We start from the raw sequence: 17277 nt of genomic DNA, 5'->3' as shown, positions 1-17277 counted from the left end.
TGTGTATTTGATTTCATCCAATACAATATTCGAAATAAATCGAAATAAAGAATCTAACTAATAATAGTGAGTGTTTAATGAATACAGAAAAGTGAAATTGTCACTAAGGTGTGTGATACATTCGTTATGGGAAAATAAACATGTGTTTTCCTTATTGACAGTTGCCATGTTAAACTAACATTGGAATGTTAAACTAACATTCTAAATTATTTGGAAACATAGGTTTGCAAACTATAAGTGTTGGAGGAAGTGAAATAGCCCAGAATTAGCAATATTACACATGATACACGTTGATAATGTCAAGTCGTTAGATTTGTTTAAACTAACATTGGAATGTTAAACTAACATTCTAAATTATTTGGAAACATAGGTTTGCAAACTATAAGTGTTGGAGGAAGTGAAATAGCCCAGAATTAGCAATATTACACATGATACACGTTGATAATGTCAAGTCGTTAGATTTGTTTAAACTAACATTGGAATGTTAAACTAACATTCTAAATTATTTGGAAACACAGGTTTGCAAACTATAAGTGTTGGAGGAAGTGAAATAGCCCAGAATTAGCAATATTACACATGATACACGTTGATAATGTCAAGTCGTTAGATTTGTTTAAACTAACATTGGAATGTTAAACTAACATTCTAAATTATTTGGAAACACAGGTTTGCAAACTATAAGTGTTGGAGGAAGTGAAATAGCCCAGAATTAGCAATATTACACATGATACACGTTGATAATGTCAAGTCGTTAGATTTGTTTAAACTAACATTGGAATGTTAAACTAACATTCTAAATTATTTGGAAACACAGGTTTGCAAACTATAAGTGTTGGAGGAAGTGAAATAGCCCAGAATTAGCAATATTACACATGATACACGTTGATAATGTCAAGTCGTTAGATTTGTTTAAACTAACATTGGAATGTTAAACTAACATTCTAAATTATTTGGAAACACAGGTTTGCAAACTATAAGTGTTGGAGGAAGTGAAATAGCCCAGAATTAGCAATATTACACATGATACACGTTGATAATGTCAAGTCGTTAGATTTGTTTAAACTAACATTGGAATGTTAAACTAACATTCTAAATTATTTGGAAACACAGGTTTGCAAACTATAAGTGTTGGAGGAAGTGAAATAGCCCAGAATTAGCAATATTACACATGATACACGTTGATAATGTCAAGTCGTTAGATTTGTTTAAACTAACATTGGAATGTTAAACTAACATTCTAAATTATTTGGAAACATAGGTTTGCAAACTATAAGTGTTGGAGGAAGTGAAATAGCCCAGAATTAGCAATATTACACATGATACACGTTGATAATGTCAAGTCGTTAGATTTGTTTAAACTAACATTGGAATGTTAAACTAACATTCTAAATTATTTGGAAACATAGGTTTGCAAACTATAAGTGTTGGAGGAAGTGAAATAGCCCAGAATTAGCAATATTACACATGATACACGTTGATAATGTCAAGTCGTTAGATTTGTTTAAACTAACATTGGAATGTTAAACTAACATTCTAAATTATTTGGAAACATAGGTTTGCAAACTATAAGTGTTGGAGGAAGTGAAATAGCCCAGAATTAGCAATATTACACATGATACACGTTGATAATGTCAAGTCGTTAGATTTGTTTAAACTAACATTGGAATGTTAAACTAACATTCTAAATTATTTGGAAACATAGGTTTGCAAACTATAAGTGTTGGAGGAAGTGAAATAGCCCAGAATTAGCAATATTACACATGATACACGTTGATAATGTCAAGTCGTTAGATTTGTTTAAACTAACATTGGAATGTTAAACTAACATTCTAAATTATTTGGAAACACAGGTTTGCAAACTATAAGTGTTGGAGGAAGTGAAATAGCCCAGAATTAGCAATATTACACATGATACACGTTGATAATGTCAAGTCGTTAGATTTGTTTAAACTAACATTGGAATGTTAAACTAACATTCTAAATTATTTGGAAACATAGGTTTGCAAACTATAAGTGTTGGAGGAAGTGAAATAGCCCAGAATTAGCAATATTACACATGATACACGTTGATAATGTCAAGTCGTTAGATTTGTTTAAACTAACATTGGAATGTTAAACTAACATTCTAAATTATTTGGAAACATAGGTTTGCAAACTATAAGTGTTGGAGGAAGTGAAATAGCCCAGAATTAGCAATATTACACATGATACACGTTGATAATGTCAAGTCGTTAGATTTGTTTAAACTAACATTGGAATGTTAAACTAACATTCTAAATTATTTGGAAACATAGGTTTGCAAACTATAAGTGTTGGAGGAAGTGAAATAGCCCAGAATTAGCAATATTACACATGATACACGTTGATAATGTCAAGTCGTTATATTTGTTTAATGATCGAGGAGAACCTGGCAGACGCTGGCTTGTGCCCCTGGCAGTGGGCGTCCTTGAATCTGGCGAGTGCAGAACAAGGAGGATAAAATCTTGGGTAGATACTTCTTTTCTTTCTTATATCACATTTTCAGCTGTTTCTATAATTAACTACTACAGTGAGATTGATCAACTTGCAGTACCAGTTTTTATTGTTGTTGGTTGTCCGTGAAGAATAATCTTCTAGCTAGATTTAGATTTCTAATCAATATCATTGAAACTTTATAACCCCAATATAGTCCTTATGATTTATTTCATTCTCGAATTTGAATGATTTACTAGCCTCATACTTTATTAGCAGTTTATTTCTGCTTGGTACTTTATGTATGAGTTACAAATTTTCTTGCCATTCTCATACAGTTTAGTTTTTCTGAATTTTTGACATTCTTCTTTTTGACTACTACTAGTACTTTTGTTAATTTGTTCATATAAATAAAGGAAATTGTGTGTGTGTGTTTTCTATGTCACAATGGTGTCGGGTATAATTTTACACCCACAAATATTGACATACCAGCAACCATTGATAGTGACAAATCTAATTATTGTTGGTAGATTTCAGGTTACACCAATTCACTTATAAAACACCAGAACATTGTTGTAGTCTCAACCAGTTCCTGGAGCAGAAAATTCCTCTTAATATGATTCGCATTAAAAAATCCACGTAGTGATTACAATGTACAATATAAACATGATTAGTTTGTTTAAGACTTTTCAAATCTTAATAGACAAGTGGATGCACTATCAATGAATCTGCTACCAAACACATCTTAAAAATCGACTAAACCCGTGAAAATTAAAATCAGAACTCTGATAACAAATCTATAAAGATGGGTTTGAATCCTGGTTTGGGCTTGGCATATTTTCTTATAATCATCTGAATGACTATTTGGCCCGAAATACTAATTCTTTAAGTAACAGCATTTCAGGGTTAGAACTCCACATTATCCACAATAATATACGAGTACAAGTCACTCGCAGGATGGTACGAAGAAACCCGCCGGCCGCTCCGATCGCATTCTGTAACAGTTGTGAAAGTTGTGTCCACTCATACTGTAAATAACATATTTTTATTAAGTTCTTTCTTAAAATAATATACCAGTGCCAATCATTCTGAATATCCGTCATTTTAGGTTATTAAGACTGGATGTATTTGCACTACATCTTCCTTCTTTCTGTAAGTGGTAGTATAGAATATCACACTCTATAAGTCATTTCTGCGCAAACAACTAAATACAACCACTTCTCGATGAAGAGACTAAATCAATCAAAAGTGAAGTACATAAATGTACGAATGTAATAAAATTTCAAAGTGGAAAAATGCCAAAAGTTTATCACAATATCACAGTATTGCTTTGTATAAAGTTAATATAATTATAAAAATCTTCTGGAATCAACTGATGAACATTAATATTATTGTAAGAATTAGTCTTTTCAGTAGTCCTCCTAGACATAAGATGATATAGAATAAAACGTATCCTTGCACAAACTACGACTGGATGTTTTATATTATAATGGAATTATATTGCATATATATTCCATTATATGCAATATAATGGAATCCACATTTATTTTAAAAACGTTGATATCAAGAAGTTATATAGAATTGCAATTGTTCTGCAGAATCTGAAATTTAAAATTATGTTCAAAATGTTGTTTATATATTGTAACATGTATATAGAATTAACCGGTGATATATCTATTCAGATAATAATAATTACCCATATTAGTCATGTTGTATAGCCTTTTGATAGCCCTACGAGTAAACAATGATTCTGCTCCATTTACTTCAATAAAAATCAAATTTATGAAAACAAAGATTTGCACTACAATTTTATTGAGTAAATATGAACGAGGAAAATAATTGGTCCTTCAAACAAAATAATCACTGAAACTCAGTTGTAGAAACAATCAATTTTATTTTCTTGTTTACTCTACCTTAAGAAACATGAATTTTCTATTTATTTGAATCTCATCCAAGAACTCTTCTATTATTAATACTCTACGTGTCCTATTAAACAATAGACCATTTAAACTATGATTTCATACTGCATTGTATTACCTATAATGGTGCAGCAGTTATATGAGTATCCGTGATTAATTGTATGTCACTTGAGCTCAGTAGTAGCATATACCATTGTAGTACGATAGTAACTGACGCATCTGTTGTCCAGTAACGGCTCCTCTAAAAGAGGGACCATAACCCATCTCTTCAGAAGTTTACAAAATATTTTCAAATTTTGTATACTTTAAAATTACATAATGTTTTATAATCCGGTTTATCTGTATATGTAAAATATTGAAACAAGTGTTTCTATTTCAAGTTGACGTACGAGACGTTGTTCTCAGACACAGTGTGAGTTACTATAGCATACAATAGTAGAAATGAGTTAATCGACAATAATTCCCATGTTCAGAACTACGGCCTATAAGAATGTTGGGTTTCCAAGATTTTAGTAATAGTGCTGTGTTTTTTATATTAAACATATATTTATTGTATTTCTTTTAAAGTTTATAAAATACACCCCGGTCGGATTTATGGACAAATATGACTTTCTTCTATTATATTATATATCCAATATTCCAGACAAAATTGGATATACATATTTTTACATTTCCGCAAAAATCTCATGGAAATGCATTAGGCAATCTAACTATGAAATCTACCTTAAAGTACACAATAAAAATGAACGAAATAAGGAAGTTTGTGATGATTACAAGGAATGTTCAGAATTGCAAACATTGTTCAGGGATGCAAACCCGAGCTTCTCGTAACATTGATTGTCAAGCACTTACAAACATTTGCGGTTTGTCCCACTTCTGCTTCTACAGTGACATCACTCGTACGTGCAGTGTTTTACATGGCGTGTTGTACACTATCTCTTGCGTAGCACAACAGTAACAATAAAGGGGGATAAACCTGTACTTTCTAAAAACAAAATACCTCCTCCTCCTACACTACATTACAAAAATTACGACTTCAAAATAAGGATCCATAAATTTACTAACACGATAAGCTTTGTTTCAAATTTACAGTGCTGACCTTAATAACATTTTAAATATTAATATTAAGTATTAGCAATGTAGGCATTAATTGTGTTGTTACAGATTATTTATTATAGTTGTATTTAATTTTTACCCGACTTAACCCACCGAGCGTCCATTGACGCAATTAGCGTTTCCTCGGACATTTACTAAGTGCAATCGATGCAAAACACTTTGATAAAGATTCGGAGCTTCATTTTACCGGTGATATTGAACTATACCGTTCAAAAGATCGTGAGTTTTTATTTCTGTCAATCCGTTTAGATCCAGTGACATAAGAAACAGTCTCTTTCAAAGTAATTTTATTGAATCATTTTGGCAATTTTGAAATATATATATATATATATAAATAATTATATATGTATGTATATATATATATATATATATATATATATATATATATAAACTTCTTGATATATATATATAAAAAAAATGCTCAACACTATGGTAATAGTTGCAGAGATACTCTTTTTGAAAACGGCATAGCAGAAATATTAAAGGATATATACAGTATATATATATATATATATATATATATATATATATATATATATATATATATATATATATATATATATATATAAAAGAGTATCTCTGCAACTATTAACATAGTGTTGAGCATTTTTTTTCCATTTGTTAATTTCATAGGTACCATACAGACGAAATATACTGTTTCTATTTCGTAACGTATAACGATATCGAATGTGCGAAATTCTGTCATATACTTTCAACTAATCCATCGTCAATAATAAGATTTAAACTATGATTTTATCGCGAATATGAATAAAATACTGAAACATATAATTGTGTTGGTGTCTGTTTTATTATCGCTTCTATTTAGGAGTACCTATAAATGTTTATTCTATAAATGTTATCTTATCGAATTTGTCACATCATAAATTCACGGATTCCTTAAAGAGTAATGACAATTTAACAGCAGGAGAAAGAATAGCTATCACATCTCCTAGGAATAATAAAGACATAATAATTTTACCAGCAGATAAGGGCAACACAATAATACTTCTAGATCTCGATGATTATATTTTTGAAATTAAGAAACAATTAAATGATACACAATTTTACAAGAAAATCGATTATGACCCAACTGAACGTTTTAACAATTTATCGCAGTTGAGGGACCAAAAGAAGATATCAGTCAAGAAACTTTAGCTCTCCTAACTCCTGATGTACCAAGAACCCCTATTTTCTATATTTTACCTAAAATTCATAAGGAAACAAGGCCACCACCAGGGAGACCGATAGTTTCGGGTGATGGTTCTCCAACAGAAAGAATCTCCAGCTATATCGACGACATTTTGCAGCCAATGGTGGAAAATTTGAAGTCACACATCAAGAACACCGATCACTTCATCGCAAGATTGAATGAAATGAAGCAACCCATTCCCAGCGATGCAATTATGGTTACCATTGATGTCCAGTCTCTATATACAAACATTCCTCACAGTTTGGGCGAAGAAGCAATTCATAGTTTTTTAACCACTAGACCTAAGCAAGCCAGTCCCAGCACAAAATTTATAATGACATTACTTAATTTTATTTTAACTATGAACAACTTTAAATTTCAAGATAAAAATTACCTCCAAATTAATGGAACAGCTATGGGCACCAGGATGGCACCTGCGTATGCTAATCTATTTATGGCAAAATTAGAAGAAGATTTTTTGAATTCTCAATCCTTACAAACCTCTTGTATGGTTGAGATTCATTGACGATATTTTTATGATTTGGAATAATAGCTTTGAACATTTAAAAGCATTTTTGGAAAATTTGAAGAAATTCTTTATTTTGAAATTTACCTGGAAATTTTCTAAAGAAATCATAACATTCTTGGATGTTGATGTTTTTATTAAATCTGGATTTCTCAAAACAAAAATTCATATTAAAGACAGTAACACAAAGGAATATCTACATTTCAACAGCTGCCATCCTGTACATGTCAAAAAATCAGTACCAAAGGGTTTGTCAGTTAGGGCCAAAAAAATATGTACTGATAGTGCAGATTTTAAAAATTATCTAGAAAAACTTGGAAATGCATTTGTCAAAAGAAAATATCCTTCAAAATTTATAAATAATCAAATTAAACACTCTAATGTTCACAAAATCCAAAAGAATGATGATGTAAAATTTATAACAAAATATTTTCCTGGTTTATATAAAACAAACAATATTCTAAGAACGGCACACAAAATTCTTGAATCTTCACCAATTACTAAAAACTTATTTTCAAAACCACCCAGGTTAGTGTTTCGTAGAAATACTAACCTGAAAAATCTTCTGGTACGGTCCAAATTGCCACCTACTGACATTCAAAATTCAGAAAAGAAGAAAAGTTTCAAGTGTCAACCCTGTAAAGACAAACTATGTAATACTTGCAAAATTATAAAATCGTCCAATTCTTTTACCAGTAGTAAAACAAAGAAAACTTACCCTATTAGAGGAGAAATTGATTGCAAAAGTAAAAATGTAATTTATCAATTAACATGTAAAAATTGTGCAATGGATTATGTTGGATTGACAACAAATCCATTGCACATAAGAATGAATAACCATCGTTGTTCGTCTAAAAAACAGGATGAAAAATTGGTTTCACAACACGCATTAGGCCACCAACAAAATTTTGAACAATGTTATTCACTGAAAGGTATTTGCAAAGTACCCGAAGATGGAAACAAAATTTACTTAGAAAATTTAGAACAAGCACATAAGTTAATATTAAAATCAAAAGTACCCTTTGGTCTGAATAAAAGATGAAATGATAAATTGTTTTTATTATGTATTATTTTTTCTAAATTCTTTCTCTGTTCATGATATTTCTCTTTGGTGTTAATCACATGTTCAAAAATTCCTGTTTATTTATTTATTTACATTTTTATTTATTTACTTTTGTAAATTTTGTTTGATGTGTTGTTATTATCTTTTATTATACCTTTTTGAAAACGGCATAGCCGAAATATTAAAGGATATATATATATATATATATATATATATATATATATATATATATATATATATATATATCAAGAAGTCTAATAGTTGTTGTAATAGAGCAATTCTGCGTTTATACACCCGAAGTGAATATATACAGCTGAATATATATACATTTTTGAAAACTCAATTTTTTTGTAGAAGATAATGTATTTTTTTGTTTCTCACTAATATAGTCGATTTTAAAGTTATATGCAAAAAGTTGGGAATCAACAATTAATATGTTTTATAAATTTTACAAGGAGAGCCTGAAAACACCACAAATCCGACGTGCTTTCAACAAAATATGATAAATGCTCAGAGGGTTAAGAAAATCAAAATTTAGATTGACAACAATAACCTTTTTTTTCTTTATCATTTACACAAGGATTATTCTGCACCAAGTGCTGCCGAACATCACTGATAGAATAATACCTAAGTTTGTTTTACCGTTCATTCAATCTACTTCTATGCCAGCACGTCCAGTGAATGTATGCTCACGTTTTGTGTCGCCACGAACGTGAATACATCTCCGCCGGTTCCCAGAACAGAATGTGTCTAGAATTTATTGCAACAGAGTACTTACTATGATGAAACTGACTTTAAATGGCTCAATGAAATTTTGCAAGCATTCTATCTAAAATTTTTATTTGGTGATTAATCAAGTTTCTCAATTTTTTACAAAAACCGTCACACCGTAGGTATTTACTACCGTATATGTATATACTATATATATATATATATATATATATATATATATATATATATATATATATATTAATATTAATACTCCATATATAATAATAATACGTTAATATTTAACGTTAGAACTTACCACAACTAACGCACCAAGAAATTAATAAACAAACAGAAAATACTGTTTATTAATTGAGATATTTCTCAGTAAAGTAACTAACACCTGTGATTTACTTATTGTAAGTTACTTTTTTGTTGGACAGCTTGTTTTGGTTTATTACAAAAAATTGTTCAACATTATAAATTTGCCTGCAATTCTGTCTTCGTTAACTAACCTAATGTCAAAGTTAACTGTTGATTTTTGACTGAAATTACTGACGAAATTGAGATGGTTGGATCATATATTGTTTGGTGGTACACGATTGTTGGAAAGAACTGGGTGATAGTGTAATATTATGAAATTATGTATATTATCCCCGGAGGAGCGATTAAGTCTTTATTGAAATAATTTATATGTATGTATATAATATATATATAAATATATATATATATATATATATATATATATATATATATATATATATATATTGGGTGTTCAGAAAACAAACTTACAGTGTAACAAACTTATGAGGCTGATAGTTATTATTATTTTAAACAAAAATATCTTATGAACATAAGTTGAGAAATATATCGTTCAGCCTTGGTGTAGATTGTGATAAAAATTATAAAACTGAAAAAAGTTGTGTGTTAACAGGCTTCAAATTTATATTAGTGGATTGAATGAAAATCCCACTTTTTTTAAACGTGGTTTATTAATACATTTTTTTAACTCGCTATTACTAATTAATATCCATCGTATAAAAAACTATACTATACCGTATCCTGTGAAATCCATTATCTGAAACTTGTATGATTGAATCGGATACTTATGGGCTCAGTTTTTTGTTTTAAGTTTCGTCTCGGTTACCCTAGCTTAAAGCAGTCTCTAACAAATAGCAAAGGAGATCATGTACGGTCGCTTTCCTTAATCAGCAGGTCAATATTTACCCAGCCTTCGTAGTACTAGCCCCCACCGGCCACCGTTATGAGGTAAAGCCACTTCATTTTGCTGATCTACGATTTTATCACATTTATAAATATATAAACTTCAATACAGATTGAATCCCAAAAGTACTTCCTATCCCGGGACTCGAACCGGAGTATATATACAGGGTGTAAATTATAGTCCTGATACGCCTGGATAAATTCCAAACGGATTACGTTATCAATGTTAAAACCTCACCTTAATACTTTGGTTGACTAATTTTGGAGAGTAAAAACAATTTTATCCCCTTTTCAATAATGGGATAGAAAGGGGTAACTTTAAATTTTCAAATTGCAATCCCTATCCTATGACACTTCATTTTAAAGGTCTATTCAATAGAAAAACAATGGCAGAAATACATCTCTACCACGTTCCTAGCAAAAGTGATCTTAAAATTCCTATTGAAATTCCAATGGTTCATTTTCAACGCAATCCGTCAATACATTAGCGGGCATGACCTCTTTAAACCTATGCTTTGAAAAAGCTGGGAGCAATAAACATGTAAAGTCAGCTGATGCATCTCAGACAATTATAGTTTGATTTGTATATTAACTTTAACATTAATTGTGTTACAACTTTGTGAAATTAATGGATTGTTCGCTGTATTATTTTTTTAGTTAAATAATTGTTAATAAGTATATTTTTGTATAAATAAAAATTTAATATTGCAACGCAAAAGAAAAAAATCAGAAAATACTGCAAATTTTTATCACACTGCAAAAATAGCTGTTTTTTTATATTTAAGTTGGCCTATACAGTGATTGTTTATTTGTTATTTTGTAACAGATATCTGAAGAGTCAGCTGACGTACAATTTAAGTGTTTGCAGAAGCTAACCTTAAACTTTATTAAGGTTTTAGTAGAAATAATTATAAAAAGTCCAACTGATTTTAATATGTAACCTTGACAGTATAACTATGTTGTGTTATTGTTTAATAAAAATTAAATAAAAAATGTAGCTTTTAATTTTGATTTTGGTATGATAGATAACGTTGCCTTCACTTCGTTTGTAAAACACTATTGCGCACCGAAAACAACCACTTGCTCAATGTGCTTTAATTAAAATCTGATGTAATTTTAATCAGGAAATTTTGTGGGCTCCTTTTGAAGTAAACACTGTTACTTTCTCTGGATTCTGATCATACGTCAATCTGATTGTTGTATTAGTTGTATTTGTATTATTGTTGCTATATTAGAATTACAAGTTTACTACTATATGTGTTTAAAAATTACTGCGGGTATCATATAGTTTGGATCACAAAGGCTACTAACATATTCTCAGTACTGAAGTGCAATGTTGTATGCGTTTTCCTTGTGGGTGCAATTACTCTCCATTATGTCTTTATATAATTATCTAATGAAGACATTTAGTTAAATAAATGTATTCAAAAGCTCAGCTCAAGCGTTAATAACTTCACTGCGTTATTTAGAGTTCACATTGATTTTAACCCCATAGGAATAATTGGGGGTCTTTAGGCAATCTTACGATCTTATTGAAGTGACTACTTCATTTCGCGTACTATATGTGTATGTTTTGTACGGGGAAAAATTTTCATTTCACGTCATGGAGTGTCCATCAAGTTTTTCGCTCTGTAACCACTAGAGGCGGGACTATCGCGGCTATTTTGATGTCAGGGCTTCTCCGTTCAGTTCAGTGGGTATCCAGGCGTGCTAGCGAGAGGTTATTGTCGCTCCTTGTTGAAGTGTTTACTTCTTTTAGCGGGCTGTGAATGTACGAGTATGTTTTGCACGGGGGAAATTGGAAAGGCAGTAGCAAGACTGACCGACAGAAGTGACTAGTGTCGGTCAGTCCTTATATCATTAACTTAAAATACTGGTTTGAATAAATCTACGAACTACTAATTTATTTGTTAATGAATTCAACGTATTGAATAACTTACTGCATCATTTAATAATAGTAGTATTTAAAGTTCATCAGATTTTAAATTGAATTTCAGCACTGTTAATATTAATTCCTATTCCAGTCCACTACTAGTTTTGTCCTGACGACATTTAATGGATTAAACGTAAATTGATTAGATCTTTTCTAGCTAACAAAGCCGTAGTGTATTTTAATCCTGCAAGATAATTAGTCTATTGATTATAAGTATAACATTTACTCAATTAAATTGGGCCTTACCTTAAATTCACTTAAAAAATAAGTTGCGTAAAAACAGATTTTAATACAATTTTTGCTGAAGACATGTCAAAACCATTAATTATTTTTTCACAAATAAATTAAATTAAACAATATCAAACGATCAAAACAAAACGAAATATGGAACATCAAAATATGTAGTAAGATTTTATTCCAGAAATCGTATTCTAAGTTTTAAAGTCATAGGAGGTATCTTATTTTAAAGGAATGATTATTAAGCATCCTCACACTTTTTAGTTTTTTTTTTTTATATAAATTTTTTGGTTGTTCGTATTTACTCATCCAAATTTAAAAACGTATCCTCCCTACAAGAACTGCTAAGCTTTATAATGCGTGTCAGTTGATTATGTCTGTAAAATGAGACATCTATAACTCTTTGACCCAAAATAAGGTCTTAAAATTGGTCTTGTGGAGTAAAACACAAGTTGGTTTCACTATAGACTAAGGTTCCGTCGCTATTCAGATTAGTATATCGATATGGGGTATAAATGACCAGTTTTTGTTATTGTGAGTCAGCTAGTAATTAGTTATTATCAATGAATATGAAATTGAGAAACTGCCGTTGTGAATGTCAAATCTATGTCCAAATCAATTCGTTATGTAGTCGTAAGTGACAAGTACATAATTTGCTATTTTTATTGCAACAGAAAAATATTACCTATTAATTTCTTTCATTTTCCTTAATATAGGTAAAATCATTTACAAGATAGTTCCTTGAAATGGTAGAATATTATAAAAAGTTTATAAAATTTGTTTAAAGATTCAAGTTTTTAGTTTGAAACTATATTGATCAATAATTTAAAACTGTTAGTTATTTAACATTGTAATGTAATGTATTTAAAATATATCACACACTAAGAAAGTATACCTGTTAATTTATATACTCTGATTGAAAACGATAAATATAGAGCAAGAGATAGAGGAGCACGAAGAGAGGAGAGCTCTGGCGTGTGGTCAGTATGTGAGAACGTTTTAGTGCTGTAATTACATCAATTTACCATCTGCCACCCTGTAGACGGTCGCGTCGTGTAGAGATTGGAGCATTTCGGTCAATAGTAGGTAATATCACGTTACTAGTATTTACTGGCTGATGCGTCCATATTTATAGACATTACTGCCTTTGTGGAGTGTGGAGAAGTTCTAAGACGCGTACTCAACGTAGCCTGGATCTGGGATGACCATCGCTTACAATCAAACATTGAATACGGCTTTTCGAGCCGTGTTCTAAAAATAATTACATGGAGTAAGTCGCGTTAAATTGTTTGGTTACGTCTCAAGTCTCGAATATAGCTTCAGAAATAATACATTACATTTACAAAAGGAAATAATTATTGAATTAGTTAGTCCTAATATTAATTAACTATATTGGGTATGGTGAACTCAAAATAATTACATTTATATTTTTTATTCAATTTTATTAGTATCTCGAAAATTTTCTGCCTTATGGAGTTGGGATAGAATGAACTTCAAAATTAAAAACCATATTAATCACTGCCCCATTCGGAAGAAATGTTGATTTCATCGCTTCCGTCACGCATTATAAATTTAAACATTAACACGCAGTAATTGTCAACAAAGTTATTAATCCGACATGTCCTTCTTACGAAAATTAAAATCGTGAAGCTGTTTGTGTTTCTATGTAATAACTCTTGATAGAAAGAACCCAGAGTCTTGAAACTTGTTTATAGATTATTATCGGTAAAAAAATGTGCTCTATTTTTTGAAGTCAAAAGATCGAAGGAGAGCTTTAAATTTCGTTGCATTTCTGGCGTGCCAATATTCTTTCAATAGTCCTTTCAAATATTTGAAAGGCCACCATCAGCGAACTTCACATGATAGTGAAATATATTTTATACTATATAAAACTATCTAGAGATAGCTAGAGATAAAGTAACAAGCACATAGCTGGTTTTAAAACAATATATCAAACAAATATGGAAACAATATTTGTTTTAGAAATACATGTGTAATTCTATGCAACAATGGCACGGTGTAGCGAGTACGGCGGTTATCGCGAGATACTGAATTAAACAACGCCAAGCCTGGCTGCTGCTTGGATGGGTGACCGCTGAGCGATCCTGTCATTGCAAGCAACCCGCCTACCCGGCCGTTGGGGAAAGTTCGAAAGTTACCTTTAAGCAGTTGGTCCTCCAGATTAAGTGTTAGAGAGGCCTTCTTAGCCCCTACTTCGCCTTGCAAAATAAGCCATTACTTTGCTTTGTTTTAAATTTGTAATCAATACTTATACTTCTTAAGTTTACATAAAGTCTTATCGAGCTTGTGGCGTGGTACTCAATTCCTAAACTACCTACTTACCTAATATTTACTAAGATACTCATTGAGCTGAAATTTAACATTTTGGTTTCTCCAAATAAAATGTGACTGGCTCCTTCCTCACAGTACACTTATTCTTGAACTACACATTTAACACATAATATGTGGGAAAATGTCTGATTTTCCGTAACATTCATATCATGATAAGTAGTTATTGACATTTCTTTAGTTATCTAACAATAACTAGTTATTGATCTATGTTGCTCCCTCGAGATGTAGATTTGCAGATATTTCTGCGCTGTAAAACTTAACCTTCTACACTTCTTAAATCTGACATAAATATCCCGATGGTGAACTCAGTCGTGGTTACCTAAACCCCGGTAACTTATCCCCATTCACAAACGACCTCCATGGCTAGCTTTACGTCAGAGGTTCAACCCACATCAAATTTATTGCCCAACCCTTGGTAAATTTTACTCCTCTCCTCTTTAAGAGATAAAATATATGCCCTTATATTGAACGCAACTCTCTGGTTAACCAATTTATAAGACCACAACTCCGAATTTGTATGATTACCAAATTTAACTATCACCTCACTGGAGTCAGAAGTTTCCATTAAACGAGCCGAAAGCTAATTGTATCATACACAACTTTTATACACCAAATTATAGATGAACTTAAGATTCGTTACCATTTTCCCTTATTTAAAAAAGTAAAAAAAATGTTTATCCATCATTTCACAACCTTTCCTGCTTTCTGGTGATACTTGGCAAACTAATGATTAATATAAATTCCATATTTGCTGACTTATTACATTCTTTTGTTTTTCTCTGAATGATTGTGTCTGAAGTCGTTGATCCGTTTTCGACAACAAGTGCTGTCTGTTTATGCTCACTATTGCTACAACATCCTCCACCACAAGCTAAACTGGATATTAAAAATGAATCCTAAATGAATCCGAAAAATGAAACTCCACCATGAATCCTAAAAATATTATAATGAATTATAAGTGTATATTTGAAAAGCGACAAACCTGTTTTGTGCAGAACTACTGCTCGATAATAAATGTAAATTTATACTAAAATTTACATTATCCATTTCGTATAATATACAAACAACCATTATAAATATAAGTATATACTTATTATAATGTCAATTTATCATGTATAATTTGTGTCTTTTACGAATATACACCATGAAAAACATCTTTCAGAGTCATTCCCTTGTATGTTTTGTCTTGTACATTTATTGAGTGAAACTCGCCCATATGATAAATTTTCACCCAAACAAATTAGGTGCATTTTGAGAACTAATCATTAATTTTTTCCAGTTCATTTTGTTGTATTGAATTTAACGAATATTTTCTGTATATTAATCCCTTTTCGTATGCAAAATCTTACTCTTGTATGCATATTTTTAGTCCATATTCCTTTTAACACAACAGATTTCCGCAGAACCGCTTTCGTTTAATTCCACCATATAACAAAATATCAATGTACGTTCTATAATAAAAACTTGCGGTACATATTTAAATACCCACTTCAAGCCAAATTGGGCGAAATGGCATTATTTTTTCTACAAAATACGGATTTACAATTGAAAGAAGCGCCTACAAAACAACTCAATTTGGGAATTCCTTTCCATTACTCCTACATAACAAAATCACCGGAAACTGCTCGTCACCACAAAGCGAGGGAAGACCAGAATATTATAATCATCACAATGTAGGATCGTCCGAACATCTATCTCTATAATCGGTACATCGGTACTGCTGCTCGACCAGGGACCGCGTACTGCCAAACCGCTGTACACAATGTAGGATCGTCCGAACATCTATCTCTATAATCGGTACATCGGTACTGCTGCTCGACCAGGGACCGCATACTGCCAAACCGCTGTACACAATGTAGGATCGTCCGAACATCTATCTCTATAATCGGTACATCGTCCGAACATCTATCTCTATAATCGGTACATCGGTACTGCTGCTCAACCAGGGACCGCGTACTGCCAAACCGCTGTACACAATGTAGGATCGTCCGAACATCTATCTCTATAATCGGTACATCGGTACTGCTGCTCGACCAGGGACCGCGTACTGCCAAACCGCTGTACACAATGTAGGATCGTCCGAACATCTATCTCTATAATCGGTACATCGGTACTGCTGCTCGACCAGGGACCGCGTACTGCCAAACCGCTGTACACAATGTAGGATCGTCCGAACATCTATCTCTATAATCGGTACATCGGTACTGCTGCTCGACCAGGGACCGCGTACTGCCAAACCGCTGTACACAATGTAGGATCGTCCGAACATCTATCTCTATAATCGGTACATCGGTACTGCTGCTCGACCAGGGACCGCATACTGCCAAACCGCTGTACACAATGTAGGATCGTCCGAACATCTATCTCTATAATCGGTACATCGGTACTGCTGCTCGACCAGGGACCGCATACTGCCAAACCGCTGTACACAATGTAGGATCGTCCGAACATCTATCTCTATAATCGGTACATCGGTACTGCTGCTCGACCAGGGACCGCGTACTGCCAAAAACCGCTGTACACATCTCAAATATTAATATTTCTGTTTTGAATTTAATA

This window comes from Homalodisca vitripennis, chromosome 3, assembly GCF_021130785.1.
Source record: "Homalodisca vitripennis isolate AUS2020 chromosome 3, UT_GWSS_2.1, whole genome shotgun sequence".
Classification (NCBI taxonomy): Eukaryota; Metazoa; Arthropoda; class Insecta; order Hemiptera; family Cicadellidae; genus Homalodisca; species Homalodisca vitripennis.
This window is presented reverse-complemented; position numbering follows the sequence as displayed.